Below are 27,600 nucleotides of genomic sequence, written 5' to 3' on the forward strand. Positions count from 1 at the left end.
ATATTAATGGAAATACGAATCATTTGATGAGGTTTCTCCAGTGAAATTGTGTTTATATTTCTATCAAATTAATTGAAAGTAAATTACAAAAGAACAACAGAGATTAAATTTCGAAATGTGGAAAGATTCTCGAGGGAATACCCTCGACCCTACATTGAATTTATCTGCAATGATAAGCCACATCAAAATTGGTCTGCATCTAGTTGGAACCTAATTTAGTTTCTCATATACTACTGACATGCTTTAATATGTTACTTCCTGTGATTGACGTCACTTCCGTTTCTTTCTCCAGCGAGTACTCGGATTTGTTTGAAGCTGTCAAGGTAGGTGAATTGTTTTTGACTACACTTATCGTTAAAGCTATGATATAGTATAAGAGATATATTTTTAAAACGCAGTTACAGAAGCTTGTGACTTTTTATAAACTGACAAAAGCCTGTTCGTTACTGGTTATGAGATCTTCGAAAGCCAGTGATACTCAGACCACATTTCTATCCTTCCATCGTTCCGTTCGCTTGTGTTATAGATGAAAATATAAATATATACATTTATATATATCAAATTGAAACGTCAGTTAGCTTAGCTATTTCGATGTCTACTTTGTTGTTGTTCTTTTCCGTGTTGTTTCATTTACGAAAATAATGCAATTTAGAAGAACCGTTTTATGCTTTTGTGTTGTTGATATCCTCATTTTAGACTGATGTAACGTGACCGGGTTGCGTGCATGGTTATGAAGGTGTATAAATATTTAGATTATCTGAATTACTGCTAAGGAAACCTGTTATTACTATTATCATATTGTTAGAAAAAATAACGAAACGAAAAGAATGAAATAGGAAAGGAAAGAAAATTTACACATTTTTTTTTGTAAAGAATTTCATTATGTACTCGTATATATTACATTGCTACTACTGTTGTTTACTGTCCCCGTTCATTCAGCTATGTACTACTAGAACAGTTATTAGTGTTGTATATATACTTGCTCTGCAAACTTATATAGCTATACTCGTTGAACATTCCATTTTTAGAACTATAAATTCTTCCTGCTGTTTTCCATTTCTTCTTCTGTCCATCCTTTTCCTGCATACAACCGTTAGTTCATATTTACAGTGAAATAACTTATCGGAACAAACTGGAAGAAGGTATGTTACCATTGATGGAATAGGAGAGAACCAACAATTGTATTACACATACACATGATTTATTTTTAAGCAGTCATTAATTGTCTCTTAGTTTTTATTTTATTTGATATTTTTATGCAGACACTTCGTTTAGATCAATTTAATAAGTAGATCAGTTTGTTGCTGAGCATGTTTGCCAGTGCTATAGTAACGCTTTCGGGTCCCATGATACTTTCATCTTAACACTTGCGTGCATTCGCTCTTTTCTTTTTTTTTTCCTAGGAATATTTTACTTGTGAAAGAATCTGTATTTTCCCCACCCTTGTCCTTTGTGCGTAAATGTATAGCACCTAAATTTCTGGCTAATTTCAGATATATGTATATATAAAATCGTTGTCTTAATATTTATTCACAGCACCGTCCCATGGCGATTACATTTCTAATTGGAGCCTCGAATTTTATTTTCAGTCGATTGCTATACATGTTTTACTGTTGACAATGTTTTTACACTCTTGAGTAATGGTGATTGTTAATTATGAATACGACAAACCTCTGTGTGCACACTGACAAATACAAGTGTTTTACGACCCAGTGACATCTACTTGGTTACTTGATTTAGAAACAGAATCTAAGTTTTATTAAAATTTTACCCTTACTATCTAAAATATGAAGAAAACATAGGTTGATGTATTCTTAGCTATGATTTCTGCAAAGCAATCACAGGATAGTTAAGACTGGAACACCCTCGATCATAAGTCTGTTCTAAAAAGGAGACCTAGGGCTAAACAACAACACCAGCGTTTTCAGTGTGTCGATTTCATTAAGACATTCCGTAAAGGTTTTTCTTGAATTGATTGTATGTTTACTTAATGTTATCTCACTCTTCATCTGCAATGTTATCTAATTCGAAAATGTATCCTGTTTATTTAAAGATATATGCATATTGTATGCGCGTGCTTGACGTATGTATAACCTGTGTGCACCTCTCTCTCTCTCTCTCTATATATATATATATATATGTGTGTGTGTGTGTGTGTGTATGATACGTATTGCAATAACGTCTATGAGTGCGCGCTCGTATATACACTTACGCATGTTTGCAATGCTTTCTTGATTTTGAGCTGTGACTCATTAGAACAGAACATTTGTAAACCATTTACATAGACAGAATATATAAGGATTTTAAAAATTCTTGTAACGATTTCATCCTGCGAACATATCAACAAAATTATGCTATTTACATAAATACGTTTTCCTGGTATTTCCTGTCTGTGCAAAAAATAGGAGTTCTTTTGTCCGACCTTAGCCTTCATTTAGCAGAGATCTATAATCGAAGGCGTGCTAATCGTCTCTAGGGCCACAGTGTGTGAATGTTTCTTTCATTTAAGTTGTAGAGTGTGATCTGAAGGAGAATTTGCTGCTATTTCTCGTAACACGAACGACTATGTGGAAGCTGTTTAACCTCAGGTCAGCCATGATCGAGCAGACAAATGATCAGTTATATTATGGTGATGGCCATCTCTCTCTCTTTTTTTTTTACACTTTCAAGATAGTAAGGTGTGATTTTAGGAAAATTTACCTGTTATTTCTAACAAGTGAAGCATCTTTGCACAACCTCCCCCCATTGATTAGCTGATGTTCGATTTTATTGTATCATGAGTAAATATAAGAGCCACAACTATACGGCTTATGTGAATGATGTGTTTATACGGTGCCAAATTGTGGTTGCTCACCTGACCAAACAGATTTAGGGGTAAAGGCATTCCAGCCACTACCTTTCGCACTCTTTGGTAGTATCTAGGACTTCTTTATCTTTTATGGCTTTCCATTTTTAAGAGTTTGATAGATATTTAGTTGCTTTTTCTAGCATAGAGCGCTCTGGTTTACGATACCAAGTGATACATTGTAGAACCACTGTTTATAAATAATATCAAATCTTTACTGGAGCTATTATGCATGTGGGAGTTGGAGAAAGTTTGTTTGAAACACACACCTGTTGTTATTTTATATTGTTGACCGTTTCTTGAGTTTGTTTTAGAATTATTTTATTAGTATCGTATTTTTCTGAATTTATTTTTTTATTTAGTAAATCAACCTTATTCCTTGAAGTTTAAACGCCTTATTAATAGCAAGCATTTTACTGAAATAAATTACATACTCCTGATATTTTAAATTGTCTATTTCGTATATAATACCTTTTTTTTTTGTCTTTTACACTGTATCTGATGGCGGTAGTCTAATTTACCCTTGCAATAATATTTACAATAGTTAGTCTGCCTTTTTTGTTGGATTTTTGTCCCCATTCGCATAGATTTCGAAAATCTAACAACTTCCAGGAATTTGAAGAACGGTTACTGGTGATTATATTTTTTTATGTTTGTTTACGTGGTTCTTTATGCGCACAAACATTGTCGCATGAAATGCATTATATTCCATACACACAGGTTGTGTGTGTGTAAACACACACACATCTTCAGTTCGGTTCAGGAAAACACCAGCCAACATGTTTTGATATTGTTATTCATAACGTCTACCATTTGCATTGTAGTATTTTGGGAAGAATTTAGAGTGAAGTTGTGCATAGCTCTAACATGGCAGTTACAAATAACCACCAAACAATGTTTGTAAGGTAGGAGTAATTATTGACTTTGTACATCGTTGAGGTCTCTTAAGGTAAACTGAAGGAAGCTATTTGAGAATTGTGGTTTTTATCTGTAGCAAGTGATGAGCTGAAACCTGACTGAGATAGGATTTAAGGAAAGGAAAAAAAAAAAGAAGGAAAAACGCCATGTTAAGAATTGAGATCACTTAACAAGTGTCAACACCCTTGAAACAAGTTTGATTTACTTAAGTGAAAGTGAAGGAGTGTATGAATGGAGTATTCTAAAAAAATGTTCAAATAGCTGAAGTTTCATTCTTTTTTTGGTGAAGGAAAATAAAAACCTAGCGGCTATTGTTAATCACAATCGAAGAAAAACAATTTCGAGACAAAGTAATTTCACTAAATTAATTTGCATGCTTTGAGGGAAATCTGATTTTTGTTTGCAAGCAGTGGGATAGCCTTAAACATATGTGGAGAAAGAAGAAGAAAAAACCCCATAATAATTTAAAAATAATTGTATGAGAATAATACTGTATAAATAGAAGAGTGAGGGAAAACCAAGTAGAGAATAAATATAGAACTCTGATGATAAATAGTCTTATACTTGGATTTGTTACATAGTTTTGAATTCCTTTTGTGAATAAGCATTCGTTTTATAAATTTTGTATGGGTTTGTCTACATATATTTTTGTTTCCTTGTATATTTTAATGTTTATTTGCTTGAATCAGAATTTCATAGAAAAAAAAAACAACAAAAAACTGCATGATAATTTTGTAAATTTCCAAAGCAAAAGGCTGATGTCCATTTATGAATACAGATAATTCTACCAAAAAAGTGAGGATATTTCACATTTTCTGTTGTGTTACTGGAATTCTGTTGCATTACTGGAATTTGGCCTCCAGTTTAATACCCTACAAATTCATCGACTGCATACATTTGACTGTAACTAATGCTTCTCTAAGAAAAAGATTTAATTATATTTGTAACTTGGATAGATAGGAATTTTGGTATTTCTTTGTTGTATTATCTTGAAGACAATTGTTTCAGAAACTGTTTACCTGTTCACAGAACAAATGGAAAATAAAAACCTTCAATTGTTTTAGTTCTTTCAAGATATGAAGGTAAATTAATTTAACTGAAAGAATTTTAATTGTTCTTGCGATTCACCATATTTTAATGTTGCTTAGTAGTAAAAACAACAGAAACAAACTAACAAAAAATTTTTCTTTCTTTGTGCTTATATTATATTTAGTAAATGGGAGTGCTCTTTCGGTAATCATTTTCAAGAGACTTTTTAGCAATTTAGAAAAACAAGTGTTTAAATTTACTCACTGATTAAAAAATTTTTTTTAACTTATTGGATGTCCCTTTTTTGAAATATTTTCACAATATAATGATTTGGTTGTTTAAAATTCATTTATTATGCCGAACAGCTGTATTTAACGAATTATTTACTTCAGACTGCAACAATCATATTTCATTGTTGTCAGTTGTTGAACATGCACACACATTCACTCATTCTTATATATATTACATAAAGTCAATAGGCCTGAGAGTTGAATATATACTTATTTAACCAAGTGACTTTTGTAGGATAACAGCTGTTTAAATAAACATGGGATTTAAATGTGAGCTGCTATAAGTTTCATGCTCTGATAGAACAATAGTAGATTAAGCTTGTATAATGTACTGTGTGCTATCCTGCAGTCTTTTAGGTTAAAAGATTACAGGATAGGACACATCATTCTAATACAAGCTCGTCTAACTACTGAACTGTCAGAGCATGAAACTTAAAGCAGCTCACATTTAAATCCTGTGGTTATTATAATGGTATTTTTCTCACTGGATGGCATGCTTTTTGTTTCTTTTGAGCGCACTACAACAGAACAATACACTATAATAATCCCCTCGCCATATCGCGGTTCATTATTTAAGCTTATGTCAATTCCTCCATGGTGGTATTTTGCATTTATAATAAAATATATACAAACAAAAATTAAAAAAAATATACAATACTGTTTCTACTGGGCGGATTTTCACCTATCGTAATACCTGTGATAGTCGAGGGCTTACTGTAGATTTCACCCACACACACACGCATACCAGTGACTTTATAGTTAGGAATTTATTTTGTTTGAATTTTATCATAGTCAATATAGGTATAGGTGTGTCTGGGTTGTTTGTTGTTTGATAGTCTGAGAAATATTACCTTACATTATTTACAATTGATGGATATTTGTCCTCATCTTGTTTGTTGTTAACACAATGTTTCAGCTAATATACTCTCCAGCCTTCATCAGGTGTCTTGGGGGAAATTTTGAACCTGGGTTATCATTCCTAAGGTATTTTTCGATGTTGTTATTATTATTATTATTATTATTATTATTTGGGTCACTACCTGGAACCTTGGGGTTAGTAGCCCACGTTCTTAACCACTAAGCCATATGCCCACAGGAGAACCCAGTTTCGAAATTTCCCCAAGACACCTGATGAAGGCTGGAGGGTATATCAGCCGAAACGTGTTAACAACAAACAAGATGAGGACAAATATCCGTCAAATATAAATAATGTAAATAATGTACATAATTCCTCATCTCTTAAATATAGAACTGTAAATATTACCTTGTTTGAAAAAGGCAACAGGTATCTACTATAGGAAATACTACCTGAATGAATCTGACCTATGCAAGCGTAGAAAAGATGCTAAAAAGAGGATGATGGTGAACTTAAATTAGGTTTAGAATTATTTGAGTTTAGGACATTTTTGAGATTTTTTATTTTGTGATTTGTTACTGAATTTAATCCATCTAACATAAACTAACAGTATCTATCTTTAGTGAAAGTACATTGATGCTCATGGAGAATTTAAGTCTAGGTTTTGTTGATTTTTTATAATACTTCTTAACCACAGTCTTGCTGCACCATTGTTTTAATAACAGAAATATTAGTTCATATATAATATACATTCTCAGTTTGGTGTTAAATTTATTGGGGGCTTATTGATTGTATTGCTTTCATAGCTGAATTTCTTCCAACTACACATGTAACAGTGTCCCCTTTACTGATCATGATCATTTATTGCAGATATTGCTCATTCACTTCCTTCATATTTCTTTTCAGTTCCTTTCAACATTGGCTTTCTTCCCAAATGTCCTCTTGTATGTCATTTTCCCTCATTGGCTGTACTGTAGAAATCTGCTTATCAAAATCTAGTTATCTCAATGGCAGCTATACTTGTGTTAAAACAATTTTATAAAATTCTAACATTTTCAATCATGAAATTAATTCTGTTTATGAGTTTAATTTATGAATTGTATATAGGTGGTAGAATCAATTTTCTGTTAAATTATTGACTGCAGGTCTGTACATTCAGACCATACTGCAGTCATCATATTGTGTACTTAGACCATATGCTTTGCACAGTTTACCAAACTTCTCTAATTGCATATATTTTCCACTTCTTTTTCACTGTCAAGTGGTTTCTAGCATAAAGGGTATGAAACTTTTAAAATATACTTCCACAATTTCAAGAAAATGGCAACATTTACAAAAGCTAAACACACTCATCAGCATGCAAACTAGAAATGAATAATTAGATGCATATGTACACACTTGTACTTGCATGTCTGTATTCTCCTGATGTAAAAATAATGTCAGTTGCACACATTGACTTGAAAATAAATTGCATGTGTTCTAACATGTAATATGGTGAATGATAACCATAATCACATAAGAACTGTCTTCAAATGTTTGACAGTTGCATGAAATGAAAAAAGAACTACCTTTATTTGTAGAACACTTGTCTATTTCAGTGGTTCTCACTGGGGTCCATATATTTTTAGGGGTCCACACAAGCAAAATAATAAATTGGGGATTCACAGTAGTATATTATGGGCCCGTGAAAAGATTTTGCTTTAGATGCATTTATTGCAAGAAACAGCTAGAATTCTTTCTTTAACATTATACACAGTTTGAACTACACAAATGAATGTGTGAAAAAAACAAAAACAAAATAGGAATTTTGAAAAAAGTATCTATAAAACTAATTTTTTAAAGATCAAATGACCTTGGGGGTCCACCAAAATATATAGTAATCAAAGGAGTCCATAGGTAAAAAATGGTTGAGAACCACTGTTCCACGCCTTGCATTTGTTGTGCTCTCTGTCTTGAACCCACATTCTTTCAATTTTACAGGGGTCATCTGTATCCCTCACACTTCTCTTTCTGTATGTTAATCTTATCATTTGACTTCTAATTAACTACACTGATCATAGTATTCACATCCCTTATCTTTCTAACTGTAACTTAAACTCCTTTCACACCAGACCTTCTCTACTTTCATGATGAGAATTTTAACATCTTTCTTCAGTGGAAACTCATAAATACTTCAGCAACACAAAAACACTATCATTGCACAAACCAAAGAAACACTGTTGTTTCAAGAACAGTTGAATAATGTCACTATGAAATCTATACCTCATAATCTTTTTTGATTTCTCATGCTCACCTTATATATATATATATATATATATATATATATATATATATACAGATATATGTGCGTGTATATGTATATTATATATGAAGGTGCATGGGTCAGTGGTTAAAGCGTTGGGATCATAATAATGAGGTAGTGAGTTTGATTCTCAGACCAGGCTATGTGTCGTGTTCTTGAGCAAGACACTTCATTTCATGTTGTTTCAGTTCACTCAGCTGTGGAAATGAGTTACAATGTTACTGGTGTCAAGCTGTATTGGCCTTTGCTGATCTTGGATAACATCAGTGGCATGGAGAGGGGATGCTGTTAGGTATGGGTGACTGCAGGTCTTCCATAAACAATCTTGGCCAGATTTGTGCCTTGGAGGCGAACTTCCTTGGTGCAATCCCATGTTCATTCATAACTGAATTTACCCTTTATTTATATATATATATATATATATATGGTTTGTTGATGACCCCACCAATGCTAGTGCCTTGTAAAAAGTATCCAGTCCACACTCTAAAATAGTTGGTGTTTAGAAGGGCATCCAGCCATAAAAACAATGCTAAAACAGACAGTGAAATCTGATGCAGACTTTTGCTTAGCCAGCTCCTGTTAAACTGTCCAACCTGTGCCAGCATAGAAATGATGATATATAAAATGTAATTAGGTACAATCTAAACAATTTTTTTATCAAACTGACTGTTCAAAGAATTGCTCTCTAGTTATTATTTTACAAAATATTTTTCATACTCTGAATATTAGATATTTTGTAAAAGAACTTCAGAACAATTTTAAATGAGTTTTTAATTTAATTGTTATTGATGACAGATATTTTCTAAAATATATTTTGGGAAATTTATCTATAGGACAATTTTTAAATATAGAATAATTTTTAATATAAAATATGTGCAACAGATTTCAGATATTTTAAACTTTTAGCATTCAGATTTTTCTGTCAAATGTAATGTTTGTTTATTTATAGTTTTAAATTCATCATGCTTTATCTTGTACTTTAGAGATGTTGATGATATGATTGCTTAGTTTTAGAATGACATTTTAGGGATGAGGTTAGAGGCCGGATCTGGCCAGTTTCAATATGGAACAAGTTAAATATTTTGGCCAGATATGGCCAGTTTGAATGCTAAAGAGTTAAGTATATTCTTTTGTAAAATAATTTTAGCTATAGAACAATTGGTTAAAAACTGGTTGACAACAAGCAACCAGTCAAAAGTGGTCTGATCAGTGGTTAAAACAGAAACTAGTCATGTGATGTGTAGAGTGATCATTGTACATTAAAGTTAATGAATAAAACATTAACATAACTTTTCATACAGTTAGGTATGTGTATATATGTATGTATGTATATATATATATATATATATATATATATATATATATGTGTGTGTGTGTGTGTGTGTGTGTGTGTGTATAGTAAATCCAAAAACACTGAAGAACAAACACAAGAAAAAAAACAACAATGTGAGGTCATGGTACATGCAAAGTATTAGCAGATGCTCTGGGAGGGAAAGAAAGATGGATTTACGTTTCGAGCAAAGCTCTTCATCAGAAACAAGAGATGGGGGAAAGTCCAAGAGAAAAGGAAGATGGAGGAAAAAAATCGCCAACGATCCACATGGAACTATTAAAATATGCTTCTACAATTTCAAGAATAATCTTGACACAGTAAAAACAAATGCCTAAGAAGTTTATTTTGCAACCACAAAGTACTCATATACCTGGGAAAGTGTTGCTACTATATTTGCCTACATCCTGTATTTTTTCTTGCATTTGTATATATTCTTTGTTAATGTACACAGACATACACCCATATACAGTGGGTTTCTGCACAGTTTCCTTGTCGCAAATTCCACTCACATGTATTGGTCAACTTTACTGAGACACACTAAATTTCATTTGCCAATCAAGATATAACATGGTTATTTTCAGTAGAGGGTGTTCATTGTGTTTCATTTTACTGTTCAAATATTATTGACAAACAAATGCAGTGAGAAACCTATTTATTTGAACTGTATTAATTATTCAAACATTTTTGTAATAATTGAAGTTGTCTTAAAATCATTTCTAATTTTTTAAAAGAGAATTTGAAATAATTTTAATCTGTCTAGCTTTATAGCTATATAAGTTTAATATTTTCATTTTCAACTAGTATAGTTGAATGTTCAGTATTAGGAATTTTGAGACAGATTCTTCAAATAGTTTTAGACAAATAGAATGAGTATAATGTTTACATTGGCTTAAATTCATTCATTAAAATAAGTTTGTAGGATTTAAAATTTTGTCAGTGGAAAGTAGGAAAACCAATTCATTAGATGTATCAGTAACAGTTGCACTTGATATATTTTTGCCAGGTAACATTTTAAAGACAGTTATATATTTTATTTGAAAGATTATTGATTTGGCTACTGGAATTGGAAAGAATAACTTTTGTTTTCCCTTGAGAAAAGAATTGTCTTTATGAGCCAAACTTCCTGGAAATTTGAAACCTGTGTGACATTCTTGATTCAGGGTTGAAGTTATACCTTTTGCAAGAGACAAACAAATTTGGTTGTTTGATCACTAATGTGGTTAGGAATTTTTTGACTGAATATGCAAAATGTCAGTAATGCTATAAAATATGAAGGGCAGCTGTTCCGCTACTAAGTTCCATGTTCTAACTGAAGCCTTTTGATAAATTGTTGCATAAAAAACATGGTCAAAACTACCACCAATATGATAAAGAAATTCACCTTTGGACAAAACATGCCCTTTATGTCTTGTACAACACTCCTTGTACTCAAGTATTCATTGTATTGGCTGTACTCAAATGTCAGCAAACCTGGAAATGAGGCGGTCACTGAAGAAAGGGCAAAAAACGTCCATTGATACTCTGGCTGTGTGGGCTGTTGCCCCATCCTGCTGAAACCACATGTTGAATAGGGATACGTTTTCATCAGAATTCAGGCACAAAGAAGTTATTCATCATCTTGATGTCATGCTCAGAGTTCACAGTAACAGCATTTCCATTATTGTCTTCAAAAAAGTAAGGACCAATGACAGCAGCTTTTCCAACAACACATCAGACCATCATGTTTGGGCTGTGCAGTGGTCTTTCATGCAGTTCTCTTGGATTTTCAAGAGCCCAGTAACGACAGTTCTTTTGATTCAGCATGTCATTGAGATGAAAATGAGCTTCATCACTCATTAACAAAATGAGGTTGTCATTTGCCTCAAAAATTGTTTCCATCTGAAGTGCAAAGTTAAGCCCCTGTGCATAGTCTTATGGTTTCAACTGTTGCCCAGTGACCAATTTGTATGGGTGGAAATGCAGGTCTTCATGCAAAATATGCCTTACCGATGCCAAGTTCAGTAGAATGCCTCCGAGCTGAGTGATTTGGACTCAAAGCTTGTCTGATGTGTTCCACATTTTCCAGGGTCCATACCGTTTGTGGTGCCCCCACTGGTCTCCTATTAATTAGTGTAACTCGTGTACGAAGTGCATTCACCCATTGTAAGATTGTAGTATGGGTGGCAACAGCCTGATTTTGGTGAATGTTGAAGAGACACTGAAACTCACGCTGAACTGCTGTGACAGACTTGTTATTCTTCACGTAACTGTCATAGGCAAACACGCAATGCTCTATTGTTCACAGTACCATGGCTTCACCTGAAAAGGAAAAAAAATGCTAAGACACCATGGACCAAATGGTACCTGTTGGACATCTGTCCCTCCTGCTGGGGCTGAGTAATAGCCATTTCAAAAACGTCTGTCCTTTCTGCCCCACCCTGTATCAGAAAAAAAAAATTACAATAAATAAAAATGGAGCATTTGAACAGATATCAAAAATGTCTGTTTGAAAGGCTTGAACAGAAGTATTGTCTATTTTTCTATAAACATTAAAAAAGTTTTTCTTTCCCATGAAAGTCTTTATTAGTGTTTGCATCTCTCTATGGCATGTAAATTGAAACAAATTTGCAAGCTTGAGCATGACCTTTTCATAGTTCATTTCAGGTACTGTGTCTTTTCTTTCTGGGAAATGTGGTGCAGCTATTACTAACAGGCTGGGTGACTCTATAAAGACTTCTTTGTTGGTTCATAACTTTTTAAGTGTATAGTGTAAATAAAAAAGTGTTATCAGAGTGTTCATTTACTGGTAGAAGGGTTTATAATTTGTAGACCCTTGTAGATGTGTTCTTGTTTCGTTTTATTTTGATGACTGCTTTTTCATGCTTGCATAGATTAGATGGAATTCAATGAGGCATATTTTCTATGGCTGGATGCCTTTCCAGTTGGCAGCCTCCACCTGTTTTCATGGTGTTTACATGATAGATACACACATATATATTATGGGCTTTTTTCATTTCCCATGTACCACATCCAATGTTTTGATCAAGCTATCACTAGAGTAGAAAGTACTTGCCTAGGGTGCCATGCAGTGGGATTGAAACTGAAAGTACTCGGCTCTTATTAGTTTAAGTCACTTAGCCATAATGGTAATATAGCATAAATTGTACTGTTCACTAATACAAACTGTAGGGATGCTATATGATTGTTGAGAGTTTCATTTACTTAACCCTTTGGTTATGATATTTTTGCTGAAATGCACTGCATTTGTTTCAATTAATTCTAAATATAATGAAGAATTTAGTAAAGTAATTCTGTTATTATTAAGCTGGTGTTTGGAACATAAATTATCATTGAGTTTTGATGAAAAGTTTTAACTGAGATTATTTTAAAGCATGAAATGTTTTATATCATAAAACCAAGGGTGCTATCAAAAGAGTTAAGTGCTGAGTGCAAAACGTTTTATGAATGACCTGAAAGAGAAAATTTTCAACCAGCCAATATCTTGAAAATCAGGATGAGCTTCATCCAACACATGAAATCTGTTAAAGATAAAATATTTAACGCAGGTAGTATTTTTAGCAGGTTTGACAGTTATTACAGTGTACATTCAATAATTTAAAAGACTTGCTTGAGTTAGGCAAATTATCTCTCTGTCCTGTAGAGTGAGAAATAGTCACTTTTTGATAGTATTACATTTACTTGTGATATCTTAATTTTGTGCTTTTAACTTTTTTTTTGTCTATTGTCTGGGCACTTTTCACATGATTTTTTCCCCCTCATACTTTTCATGTTAATGGAATCTCCATGTTTAGTCCAGAGTTCAAAAACCAAATACAAACATTTCTTTAAAGTAATATTATGTTTGAAATTCTTCAAGACTGAAATTTTAAATAGAGTAATCTGTTTTAAATAATTATTAAGAAAAGATTTTTCATTTTTCTAAGAATAGAAACCGACATGTACAAAGGCAGAGTAAGGAAATCATACTAATTTTGTGCAAAAATTATTTACAACCTAAGCAAAAACTACTGCTGTTAACAGCTGGGAGCAGTTTTTAAATCCTGTTTAATGAAAGTTCTGAAATATGGCTGTTAAAACTTGTGCAAACTAACTTCAGTTATTCATATCTTCAGTAATGTCATGTGAATTTTTTTTAGTGGTTCCCAATTCTAATGATTTTTTTCTTTTGTTCTACTTTTGCTTTTGATTATATTCATAAGATTCTATAACTATGCTTATCAATGTAATTAATATATATAATGTAAATATATACACACACAGTGTTTTGCTATAAAATCTATTTGTATGTGTGTGTGTGTGCACGCATACACACACACACATATATGAGTATGATGCAGTCCTTGGACTCATCAAGTCCTGTCAAGCTGTCCAAGTCAGTAAGTTAGTCTTGCATGGAATATGGACATTAAATGATGATAATGATTGTATGTATATATATATAATCATGTTTTTGTAGACTAAAGTATGTGATTCTTACCACAGGAGAAAGTTATTCAGTGATGCTTCTCTAAGCCAAACTGAAAATGGAGATTATCCAAAGGAAAATAGCATAGGCAATAGTGTAAGTTGTAAGTCTTTTTAAGTTATAGCTTACACTACAGGTTTAATTGTACCACTTGCTCATCTATCAACCTGGGTCTTCAGATTTCACAAAACATCCAACTAAAACCTGCAATGCACCCCACTCACTCACCTCTGCAAAATATTTTCATTCGCTTTTGCTTACTGTATTAATTCACAACTAGATTCACACCTACTTTTGTCTCTGGTGTCTTGTAGTAGTTTAAAAAGAGAATTGACACCCAAAATTACTGCTTTTTATTTCTGATACCTAATGTATAAAATTAATTCCATTTTTTTTTTTATCATGAGAATGTAAGAAGGCTGGAACATGTCTATTTTATAACAGTTCCTTCATTCATAAAATCTCTTTACAGTATAGATGATAGTCTATGGTATTTGCACCAAGAGCTTTAATCTGTGACCCGTAATAGTTTACTGTAGAAACAGACTTGAAAGTAGCAGTTTGCTGTCTTCTCTTGTTGCAATGTAACATTGTATAGTGCTGTAGATTTGTTAACATTGACAACTGTTCATTTTAGTATTAATTAATGAAATAGAATTATTCTTGTCGTCAGCTTAGTTTATTAATATTCTCATGATTATTAACATATTCATGCAGTGAATTTATCATCTTTGATGCTGAAAATGAAGTATTTTGAGGGAATAAGAATAGTGTTGTATAAGACAGCATTTGATATTATTTATATCAATTAATTCCTATTGATAATAAATTTTTGTTTATATTCAGATGTTATAAATTTTGTTTTATTACTGTTTTACATTCATTTTTCTATGTTGCTTTATTGCGCATATTAAAGTATGTTAGAAGCAAATATTTTCTACTGCTAGATACCCTTCTTTTTATCAACAAAGTAAGAAAAGTATTTTCTGTCACTGATACATTGAGATTCCATTCTTGTAGAATCTTTTGTAGTTTAGTAAAAGGTGCCTTTGTGTGAATTAGTTTAATGTAGGGTAAACTGTTTACAACTAACACAACATGCACTTCATGATCATAACCAAAATTTAAGTTTGTATTGGTGATTAAGATCATTTGTGTGCTCTGTCTGAGATGGCCATACTACAGTGCTTTTTTTAGGTCCTCAGAGTTTAAATCAAAACTACTTACAACCGTACAAATTTTGAATATATAGTACTGCCTCTGTTAGCTGTGGCAAGTTTCTCCTTCTCTGGGTGAACCATTTGAGTTAGGTGTCAAAGGGGACAATATACTGTGGTGTTATCTCTGCTCTCACTGCAAAAGAATAATCTATTTTAACTGCACACTATCTATTCTGAGACTTGAACACTTAGCCATATCAGTTATTTATCATCTTATAATCAAATGTGTTCCTGATAATGATACTAGAAAATTACTTCAGTTCTTTATTTTAGTCATATTAAAATACATCTATTGTAAAAGGCACATAGTTTGGCTGTCACTGGCTGCCTCATTTTTCTTAATTATTCACACACAAAAGCTAATGTACTCTAGTGTTAATGATGTATATGCAGACAAGAATGTTTAGATATTAAGATTGGAAATATGCTGCGTTTCTAAGGTGTCTGTCTATTTCATACTGAAATTGCCTGTGAAATTATCAAAGCAACAAATATTACTGAAGTTGCAAAATATTTATTTCTGTATCAAAATGAATCTGCTGCCAACCTGAGTTCTTGAATAGCAGCTTAGGTTTGCTGTCATACTTGATGAATGAATAAGGGTAATGAAAATGTGTTGTTGGCTATAAATACTGATGAAAAAAATAAAAAAACAGTCCATCATATACTTGATTAAGCAAGTCTCTTTACTCTTCTTATCTTTATTTGAAAAGTACTTGTTCTCAGTGACATAACATTCATGTGAAAATAGGTTATACTGAACCATATGAGATAAACTTAAATGTGGGCTTATAAATGATATTGTATTTGAAATGACAGTCTACTTTTACATAAGATGAGGAATACATAGAAACAGTGTATAAGGATGTTAGTAGTACATGTCAAATACATATTGCTATCAGTTCTGCTAGTAGATGGAAATGCTGGAACTTCAGAGTGCATTCAGTTTTTGAAGGTTCTTTGAAAATAATCCAATTTTGTAGATTTGATTAACTCACAACAGTGTAGAAAATAGTTGTAAGAAAGATATAGAGAGATATATTTTGAAGACAGCTTTGATTGATTTTACACTGAAAGGAAGTGAGATTAATATAAGTTGAAATAAAAATTATTTAATGAGATAGGCTTATGATATTTGAAGATAGTAAACATTTGAAATGCAATTGTTTTGTAGTTGATGATAGTACTGTATATAATCTATTTGTATATTGCTAATAAACACCAAAGTATGATATAATTGGAGTTTTTCTTAGTAAGCAAAATTGTTACAAAATTATTTTGTAATATTTGCAAAAACGGAATATCTAAACATTTTTATATATTTATAGAAATGTTGTTTACATATGCATTATTTAAAAATAAAAACGAAAGATGGATGCAATATTTAAGAAAAATATTTGTGTAAACATCTTTGGTAATTTAAAAACAAACCTACTTATCTCTATTTTCAAAAGAAGTATGTTTATTATTTATTGAAGAGAGAGAGAGAGAGAGAGAGAGAGAGAGAGAGAGAGAGAAAGTAAAAGATTGAGAAACCTAAGAATCTTCAAAACACACCATGAATTGTTTTTATGTGAAAGTATTTGTGTATGTGTACATGCATGCTCACTCTTATCAGTTGCATTTCTTTTCTTTCTTCATACAAGCAGAGATTGGATATTTTCTTGCAATATTTGGGACTTCTATTTTAATACCAAATACAATTAATCTTGTCCACATTATATGGGGTATGCTTCATGTATGAAGTTAATAAGATTGAAATATCATCATGGAGTTGTCATCAGTATTTGTTGGAAAACACGACATTGACTAATATTTTTTCCAACCTTTTTTTTATATTCCATTGCATTGACTGTTAATGCATGGAACATAAAAATGTTAACACACAATTGTGGTAGCACTTAGCTATTGTATAGCCTATGTTGACAATGTTTGTTTCTATCATCATACTTAATGAAGGGCTTTGTTCTGGGTTTTTGAATTGACAGTGGTGATTGTAACATAACTTTATATATATATATCATCATTACTTAACGCCCGCTTTCCATGCTAGCATGGGTTGGACGATTTGACTGAGGACTGGTGAACCAGATGGCTACACCAGGCTCCAATCTGATTTGGCAGAGTTTCTACAGCTGGATGCCCTTCCTAACGCCAACCACTCCGAGAGTGTAGTGGATGCTTTTATGTGCCACCGGCACGAAGGCCAGTCAGGCGGTACTGGCAACGGCCATGCTCAAAATGGTGTATTTTACATACCACCTGCACAGGAGCCAGTCCAGCGGCACTGGCAACGATCTCACTCAAATGTCTTTTCATGTGCGACCGGCACAAGTGCCAGGAAGGCGACGACGGTGGTAATGATCACACTCAAATTGTGCTCTTTATGTGCCACCGGCATGGAAGCCAGACAGCTGCTCTGGCAACGATCACACTCGAACGGTGTTCTTAGCGCTCCACAGGTGCCATCACGATTTCACTTTCGCTTGCCCTAACAGGTCTTCGCAAGCCCGGTTTAGTGTCCAATGAAGGAGATGTTGGTATGGGTGCCAGTTGTCAAATTTAGTTCGATTTTGATTTCACTTGCTTCAACAGGTCTTCGCAAGCGGAGTTTAGTGTCCAATGAAGGAAAGGTACACATAAGTGGGCTGACTACATCTCTGGCAGAGGCCTAGGATTTTGGTCTCACTTGGCTTGCCGGGTCTTCTCATGCACAGCATATTTCCAAAGGTCTCGGTCAGAAGTCATTTTTATATATATATATATATATATATATATATATATATATATACACACACACGCACACATACACACATACACTCAGTGTATGTATAATAAAATATAAATTTATTTTATAAAATATATATACGTTTAGTATGTCTGATGTGAATGTGTGTGAAAGGGAAGGATTGGAAAGTTATGTTAAAAAAGGAGATAATTCCTGAGCAATGCACGTTCAATATACAAGTGAAGGTGATATGTGGAGCTGTGGATTTCATGATTCTAATGCAGCAAAGTGAATTAAAGTGTAGAACCAAGATTGAAAATATTGGTTGAATTTCACTACATTGAAAGTAGAGCAAGAAATAAAACATTTAGTAAACAATTTTCAGTTGGCACCAATGAATTCTACCCTGCTGAAAGAAAGCTTTCTTCTGTAGAATCTAGAGGGAGTTACTTTATTAATATTAGTGAAATGAAATTCAGAATAATGAAGGTTGTTATTGAAAATTAATATGATTGGTTTCTTCTCTGCTGTTTTTTCTTTTACTTTCTTACAGATTGTGATCTTAACAGCATAGCACATTTTTTAAAGTCTAATGCTGGTCATATCACTCTGTATTGTAATATAATCTCACTGCTATTCTCCGTGAAAGCACTATTTTGATATGTACATATGCATAATTATATTTCTGAAATTTCTTGATTGCATTTCTTTTATGTCTAGTTTTGAGAAACTCTATAGAGGTTTTGCTTCTTCACTCTTGTCATTTAAAACTCATTTCATTGTTGAGAAATACAAAGGTGATAGACCAATGGAAGTACCTCTGTGAAGTTGTTTGATGTACTAGAAATAGTTGCCAAATTTTGTTGAATTCACACCCTACTTTATGAGAAAGACAGACAGATTGCTTACAGCCGAACTGTCTTTGATCATAGTTCTGTTCAGTCAGCTGATTCTTTCAGAACTGATTCACACATGTGCTCAAGTCCTACCATATTATCATTCCATTTACTTTATTACCTGTGCTTGCTCACTGTCAGGCAAATAGACAGCCAACAAACTATTTTCTTTTTTAACATTTAATTAAAATATTTTCATGGTCAGATTCAATTTTCAATACTTACAGGTTTAGTAAAGTAAAAAGTGTTAAATAAAAAAAAAAAAAAAAAAAAAAAAGGCAACAACAGTGAAAGAGCTAGAGTGTAGTTTTGAATGAATGAACTATGTTAATCATGTTAATATTTTCAATTGGAGTGACAGAGGTATTGTGTTGCATCCTTTGCTGAAACAGGATGCTATTTTCCTCAATCTCCCAAATTACACTTAAATTTTTACATTTACAAGCTTATCCCAGTCGTACCAGTATGGAAGATAAGATATAAAACATACAAGATGCTATCTTTTGCTAATTAAATATGTAGTTATTTTCAAAACAGATTTCATATCAATGAGTTAATTATCATTAATTAGCATTATCTATTACTGAGAAAAGTTAAAATATTCAATGCTGATTGAAATCTGGTTTCAGTGATTTTTTTTTCCTTTTTTCTTGTGATCAGTGCGAAAGTAGAAGAAACCATAGGTTTTGCTAATATTTTTAAATAGCTTATTCTGTTTAGTATTGCTAAAATGCCACAGAGCTTGCAATAAAACCCACTATTTTCTCATGCTGTTTTAATTTGAAAGTTCCGTACTCAGTCAACTATTACTGAGGCAAGTTATTTTGCATCAGTTACTCTATTGATATCAGAAATCAATAGCAACACATTGTTTTAAAAGGGTTTATTACATTATCTTAATTTCCATTGTTCATATGTGTCTGATTTCAGCAGGCAACTAATTATCATATTTATTCCTGTATTATTTTTTGGTAGCTTCTGCATAGACATTTGATATTAGATTTGAGAATCTATTTTCTTTCCTATATGCATACACTTTCGAAAAAAATGATTCAGTTTAAAGTTAGATTACCCAAAAGGTAATTTTTAGATTTAAAAACTGAAAAATAGAGATTAACATCTATATTTTTTTAGTTCTTAAATCAACCCTCTCTTTAGGTATTTACTCTTTCAATTCAAATAAATGACTCTTAAAAAATAATTTTACAAATGTCAGGTTTCAAAATTATTGGTTGCTGTTAATTGCATTTAAATGGTAAGCACACGTTCTTTAGTTCGGAAGCTTTTCTTTAGTGGTTTGTTAATTTTGGTAAGAAGGGTCAGTGAAACAAAACCCTTTTAATCCCTTCTATTAATATTCTCAGACGTATTCTACAACAAACAGCTTTTATATCCTCATTGTTAGCAATAAAATATTTAGGACGTCTTTCATTTTAAAACATTGTGTATGCGTGTAAAGCCATGGGCATAGCTGTGGGATTAAGAAGTTAATTTGTAACCATATGGTTTCAGGTTCATTTCCAGTGTGTGACACTTTAAAGAAGTGTCTTCTATAGCCCCAGGCTTGTGAATGGATTTGGTAGATGGAAACAAGAAAAGGCATGTGATATGTAGATTTTGGATACTTTATTGGATTTATTTTCGGTTGAGTTTTTCACTTGTTTTGGTCAAATTTTCCATTTTTTGAAAAATTGTTGTTAAGACAGAAAATGGGAGGGTTTGGTCATGTTAGAACACCCTAGCATGCAACTACTAACAAATATACTAAAATGACGATAAGGTAGGTGTTTGAGCAACATTAGGGAATAGACAGGGAGGAAGATGGTGGATGACTTGAGACTGATTGATGATAGGTAAAAATGGAGAGAAGGGCTTGTGCCTTGTTCCAGTGTCTTTGTTAAATTTATTTGATTGAATGTTTGGCTTGAAAAAAAAAAAAAGGCTTGTTCTTAGTCAAAATACAGTAATGTTTTTGAGAGTTTGTATTATTCATTCCTTTGATTTAACATTACATGTTGCACTTTTTTTTATGTTATGCAAACTAAATCTTGTTTCTTTCTGTTTAATGATTCCTTGTTAAATTTTGTGTTTCTGTGTAGGATATCAAGCCTTACAGAGACTGAGTTTAGTGGTAATCTGCTATGATGTAGATCCAACCAATCTGTCACCATGGAAAATACTGATATTAAAACAATGTGTGTGTATGTAGGTAGGTAGGGACATAACTGTGGGGTTAAGAAGTACACTTTGCAACCATATGGTCTCCAATTTCAGTCCCACTCTGTTGGACCAGACACAAATGTCTTTTACAATAGCCCCAGGCAAACCAAAGCCTTGTGAGTGGATTTGGTAGATGGAAACAGTAAAAGGCCTGTGATATGTATGTATGCATATATGTATGTAGTGTGTGTGTGTGTGTGTGTGCATTTGCACTCTACAAAAGTTGTGAACTATAGACAACGCTGTCAACAGATCATCTGTTTGCTTCATGCCTTTGAAGATGAGTGAAATAAGAGTTAATGACATGAAAGGTCCTCTAGCTTCAAAACAATGCCTCTGTAATATATTTATGTAACCCATGCGAGCATAGAAAAATGGATGTTATAAAACAAACATCTATGTAATGTTTTACACAAGAGAACAAAATTATAGAGACACTTCTTTATAATCATTTTCCTTTTGTGTGTGAAAAGTGTTAAGCTTTGATTTATGTATGTATACACACACACACACACACACACACACATACATGAAGCTATATATGGCACTCATTCCTACTATCTTGATGTTTTCTGCAATTCATGAGATATTAATAATCATATATATAAGCAGAATATCTTTCTGAAAACTCTAAAAGTATTTTGCTCTATCTTTTACTTGAGGTTTGATATCATGTAATTTCTCATTAGAATTGGTTGTGTATAATTTTATTTTATTCTTAACTCTATTTTTTATGATTTTTTTTTTTTTTTGCTTTTCTGTAATTTCTATTGTCAGGAAAGAATATGTTAGCTTATGAATTCATATAGATTTCATAAGAGATGCTATTCTTACATTATATCATCAAATCCCAAGGCATTAATTTAAGCAATTGATATCAACTAATATTAATTAGCTAGCGTATCTTAACTGCTTCAGAAGAAAATAGGGCCCAGATTTATTCAGTTATAGTATTGCACCTGTTCATTTAAGTGTCTGATGTAAACATTTCTTTGACATCATTTTTCATTGGTGGGTAGATGACAAGTAAAGGTAAAAATTTCATTATGATTTTAATTTTTTTATGTATGTTTTCTATAGTTATCTTTACATTGAATCTCAACTTCATGTGTCTTCCTGTTTTGCCAAATTCCATTTCTTATTAGTGTGGAGTTTGTCAGGCTTAATTTTTTTTTTCTGTTTATATTTGTTTGTTATTCAGTCAGTCTTCTTTATAAATTTGAATTTTATTCATTAGACAGCATTTGATAGTTTTCATTTTGAATACAAATTTTAATATATTGGATAAATGAAAGACTTGTAGTCATTTTATATACAGGATTTTGATAACATTGTAAATTACCAATAATAATAAGCTTGACTCAAATGCTGTTTATCTTAGACTACTCCTCTTCTTGATTAATAGCAATCTTCAGTTCCCACTCGTCATAAAAGTTAAAATTTTATAGCAGTTATTTCCATGGAAGTGTGTGTCCTTAATTTAGCAGTTTAGTCTATTAAGATTTGTTTTCAGAGTTTGGAATTTGATCAAGTGGTAATCTGTACAAACCATAAAAACCACTAATATCATATTGGAAGAAAAAAACACTAATATACCATATATATATATATATATATATATATATATATATATATATAATCATCGTTTAACATCCGCTTTCCATGCTAGCATGGGTTGGACTATATATATATATACATATATATATATATATATGTCATAGTCAGAAGTGGTAGTGATATTCAAAAAGATATTTTATTTACATTTGTTATTTCAGTAGATAAACTTTCAATATTTTCCATTACTGCTTATCTTTCAATTAATTTGAATCCACTTTGCTATATATTCTTTCAGCTGACAATGATATGTTTATAGTAATATATTTTAATTCTTCTTTAATAGTAGTGATAAATACTACTCTTTTGTGAAAATGTTGATCAAAATGATAGTTTGTAGTAATTTAAGATTCATTCTAAATGCTAATTTATCAGTTTTTATTATGAGAATAAATCTGTAAACTGTTATTGCAAATGAAAATTGTTTAGTCACATGGTGTTAGTGATAGTATGATTTTCAGTTGAACTTTCTCAAGATTCTATATTCTCATTCGAAATACAAATATTTATTACACAGCTTATAATAAGTGTATTAAAAGTAGTTAACAATATAACTGTGAAAATAGCAGGAGAATATAATCTGAAATTGAATAGGTTTGCGACATTTGTAAATATTAATGTGATTATGAGGAAGAGAATTTGGATAAACTAAGAAGCTTGGTGAGAATCAAAGATAGAAAATAATTTCAGAAAAAAATATGAAGATAGCGTAGAAATGATAGCAGACAAGATTATGGAAACTGCATATTTAAATATCATTTAAATTGGCCTGCCTTATCATGCAGAATGAGATTAAACAGAAATTCAATGATGTGTAAAATGGTTACACAAATGCTGCTTTGTGATCTCTGGTAGACTGATAGGGAATCAAAACTTTAGGTGCACCAAATGCACTGGAGTAGTGAATGTTATGAACAGACACACTGCTATGTAATTATGGCTTGTTGAAAGTAGAGGAAAATTCTGTTAGAGCAAGAATAGATTTGAGATGGAGGGAAATAATTCAGAGAATTGTTGTTCTTGTTTCCCTTGTAGAACTTATGACCGTTATGCCTGTATAATCAATGTGTCTTCTGTTAAGGGAAGTTTAACTGCTATTTCTAGCATTTCAAAGCTCCCCCAGAGAACTGATGTTTTTGTTGGCAATAAGGAATTCAACTTTCTCTCTCTCTCTCGTTGTGTGGGGGCAGACATATGTGGTACATGTAAAAATTGTGAGACCTCAAGGCTGTAAAAAGAATTGGGGGCAATTATATATAGAGTAATGAAGGTATTTTAGATGGGTAAAAAGTTAAGCACAACTACATTAATGAGCATTTAGAAATTGACTGATGTATAAAATAAAGATAATTACACTTATTGATATATATGTATGAGTGGATGCATATTGTTATATTCAACTCACAAGGCTGTGGCCGGCCTATGGCAAAAGACCTGAGCAAGTATTTTCTGCTATAGTCTCTTGCTAACCAAAGCCTTGCATGTGAATTTAGTAGATGGAAACTGAAAGAAGCCCATCATGTGTGTGCACACACTCGTGTGTATATCTTTTATATTTTATTTGTTTCAGTCATTTGATTGTGGCCATGCTGGGGCATCGTCTTGAAGGGTTTTAATTGAATAAATCAACCCCAGTACTTATTTCAATTTTTAAACCTGAAACATATTCTATCAGTTCTCTTGCTGATCTGCTAAGTTATGGGGACATAAGCAAACCAACACCAGTTGTCAAGTGGATGTGGGGACAAACACAAAGATACACAAAAATATATAACAGGTTTTATTTAGTTTCCATCTAACAAATCTTCTCACAAAGATTTAGCCAACCCAGAACCATGTAGTTGAGAGGTAAAGTTCTTACTACACCACCACATTTATTTGTTGGCATTATATCTATAATAATAAAAGCAACATACTGTCTGTCCATCTGGGACCCCTGTATATCAGTCTACGTTTGCTCTACATAGACATATTATACCTTTTTGGAATTAGGATGATCCCAGGATTGAAAATCTGCTCTTCATTTGGTTCTTGAACATCCAGCATTGGGATCTGATTTAAAAGCATTTGGGTTGCTATTTCTAGCAGGTAAAGCTTGGCTGATTCATGTCATCTTGGTTGGCATTTGTCAGATAACGCCAGAAATCTAGTGGGAGATAAATGGCATTTGCTTCATTACATTGAGATAAGAACTTTGGGACAAATTGGCCAACAGCTGGAATTCAACTTGGGACTGGAACAATAAAATGATTCCATTACTGAATTAATTCTTATCTGTCTTTAACCTCTCATCAAACACCACTGGGGCATATAGTCATTATAGATGTATTATTGTCATGTTATTTAGCTCTCTTTAGTTTTGGGCTGCAGGCCCAATTAGCCTTCCACAGGAGCTAGCTTAGAAGTCTGCACAGAGTGCTGCTTTTAAGCTAGTATGTGTGTGTGTGTGTTTGGGTGCATGTGTGTGTTTGGGTGCATGTGTGTGTTTGTGTCTCCTTGTCTTGACATCGTGATAATTTAAAATAATCGTTTTCGTGCGGGTGACACGTAAAAGCACCCACTACACTCTCTGAGTGGTTGGCGTTAGGAAGGGCATCCAGCTGTAGAAACTCTGCCAAATCAGACTGGAGCCTGGTGTTGCCATCCGGTTTCACCAGTCCTCAGTCAAATCGTCCAACCCATGCTAGCATGGAAAGCGGACGTTAAACGATGATGATGATGATGATGATCATCATCATACAAGCAGTATTTTTTTAAAATCTTCTGTGAAAGTGCATTCAACCCCAGGGAAGTAATACCTTGCTTGGAGATAAGTATGGGCATCTGGACATAGAAAATCTGCCTCAAGTTCTGTCAGACCCATGCAAGCATGGAAAAGTGGATGTTAAAAATTGATGATGATGTGTGTGGAAGGATGCACATTTGTGTGTTTTTGCACCTAAGAAGAAATAGATCAAATTCAAAAGCATTAGATGACATGAGGTGAAAGATGCTGTGTTGCATGTCTTTTTTAACTCATGCCACCATGATGGATATTTTATGAAAAATTGTCAGCTAGTTTTAAGGTGACAGTCTTAACTGATAGTATAAATTTCAATAAAAATTTCTTTGACTTATGTCTCATAAAGTAGAATACATTAAGATATGAATACCCATTTCATTGGTTCTTCTGTACATCTTCTGATTTGCACATTGCAGCAGTTTCTTGTGTAGAAACATTTTATATGTGCCATTAGTGCATTGTTATCTGTTTCAGATGCCAACAGCTTTTGAGCTGATCATCTTATTGTTGCTTCCTAAATTGTAAATTTATGAAAAAACAGTGAAGTTTTCCATGACAGTTTCTTAGTATATTTATTCAGATTTGTGTATTGTTTTCCAAAATTTTTCATGTCCTATAAGTTATCCTTGTTCTGCAGTGCTTATTTGGCTGATGTAGTTCAACCTGTCATTAGTGTGGATTTATACATTGACATAGTTTATTTAAATGCAGATTTATTATATGCTTGCAAACTTTGTTGCATTTTTGTACAGCAATATTCTTTTGTAAATTAATTTTGTCTCTCTCTTCTTTCTTTTTTTGGTAGATTGATAATTATTGGGTTGAAATGATTTAATATGCTACATGTGTTTTCTGTAATACTATTTGTTGGTGATTAAAAAAAAAAACATTAAGGGTAATAATTATGTGAAAGCTTATGAAGTTCTTTTAATTTTTAAATTTGTTTTCCTTGTAGATCATTTAGTGGTTAATGTTTGAAGATTTCAAACCTTAGACTTTTTGCATAAGTGTAGTCAATTAAACCTGCCAAACTAATGATATATTAATGTTCCTTTAATGAAATTGGCTTAGATAATATATAAATATCTATCAGTATGTTTCATAGGATGGCCAGAATTTATCTCAACTTGTGAACTTTCCTAGAAAACTCTCTAAGTCAGAATCTAAGAGACTGAATATTATTTCATCTGGAACAATTTAGCTCTTCTTTTCTCTAAAATTAATAGTTGCCTAATTGATTAAAGGTGAGATGTAATATTGTTATTTTGTGGCATCATTGAAATTGCATCATTTCAAAGCATGTTCTGGATAGGGACTCTGCAATATTGTCACTTTCTTTGCTTCTTGTTAACACTGGAAATAATGCCCTATGCCACTAGGAGCCTAACTAGTTAAAGTAGAAGGAAAGTTATTTTTACTTGGCCTTTTATCAGAATATTGATTTACGTTGATACAAAGTATGACTCTTGTGTAGTGTTTTCAAGAATTTTAGTGCTATAAATGCTGTGAAATGTCTTCAGCAGAGAATTGAAACCAGATTGTTATACTGATTTCTCAGGATTTTACTTTATGCACTCATCACAAACTCTGATGTCATAATAAAACTATTTGATTGTTGCTACACTTAAGAATTTTCCTTTACAGCCTAAGTCATTGATTATTCTCAGATGCTATGCATCCAGTAAGATTCCCACAGAAAGAACTATTTGTCATATTGCTATGATTTTTGTTCTTATTATTGGAACTCACCATTTATTTGTATTGTTGTCATTTGTCTATGTTTTACAAAAGACTAAATCATTTTATCTTCATGGAACATTTGGGTTTTTAGTTCATCTTTTCTCATTCTACATTTAATAAAGGGATAGAAAAATAACATTACTACTGATTTTTCCGTATCGATGAAAGGTTGAGAAGAGAAAAAAAGAAAAACTTTCAAATAATTTCAATACTGTTAGTCTGACCATAATGGCATCCCATGTAGAATAGCATTTGTTATAGCATTATTGATCCATTATAGTAAAGCAATGTTATTGCTTTTGCTTTTAACTATACTTTGAATATTTCTGGCAAATCCAAGAAGTGTGTGTATTTATATATAT

The 27,600-nt window shown here is 32.4% G+C and overlaps 1 protein-coding gene across 10 annotated transcripts in view; it reads left to right on the forward strand.

Annotated features, from left to right (window-relative positions):
• The first annotated feature begins 224 nt into the window (after positions 1-224).
• The window catches only part of LOC106872289 (polypeptide N-acetylgalactosaminyltransferase 1), a 527,244-nt gene continuing 499,868 nt past the window's right edge, over positions 225-27,600 (forward strand). For 6 of the 10 annotated variants that reach the window (XM_052969078.1, XM_052969090.1, XM_014919224.2 and 3 more), the window contains exon 1: positions 226-323. The gene's annotated coding sequence lies outside the window, so the exon portion shown is untranslated. Of the gene's footprint in view, positions 324-1,118; positions 1,143-27,600 lie in introns of those variants that run through there. The other 4 variants (XM_014919219.2, XM_052969062.1, XM_052969043.1 and 1 more) reach the window with 3 other exon arrangements.

Source organism: Octopus bimaculoides, chromosome 1, assembly GCF_001194135.2.
Source record: "Octopus bimaculoides isolate UCB-OBI-ISO-001 chromosome 1, ASM119413v2, whole genome shotgun sequence".
NCBI classification, from domain to species: Eukaryota; Metazoa; Mollusca; class Cephalopoda; order Octopoda; family Octopodidae; genus Octopus; species Octopus bimaculoides.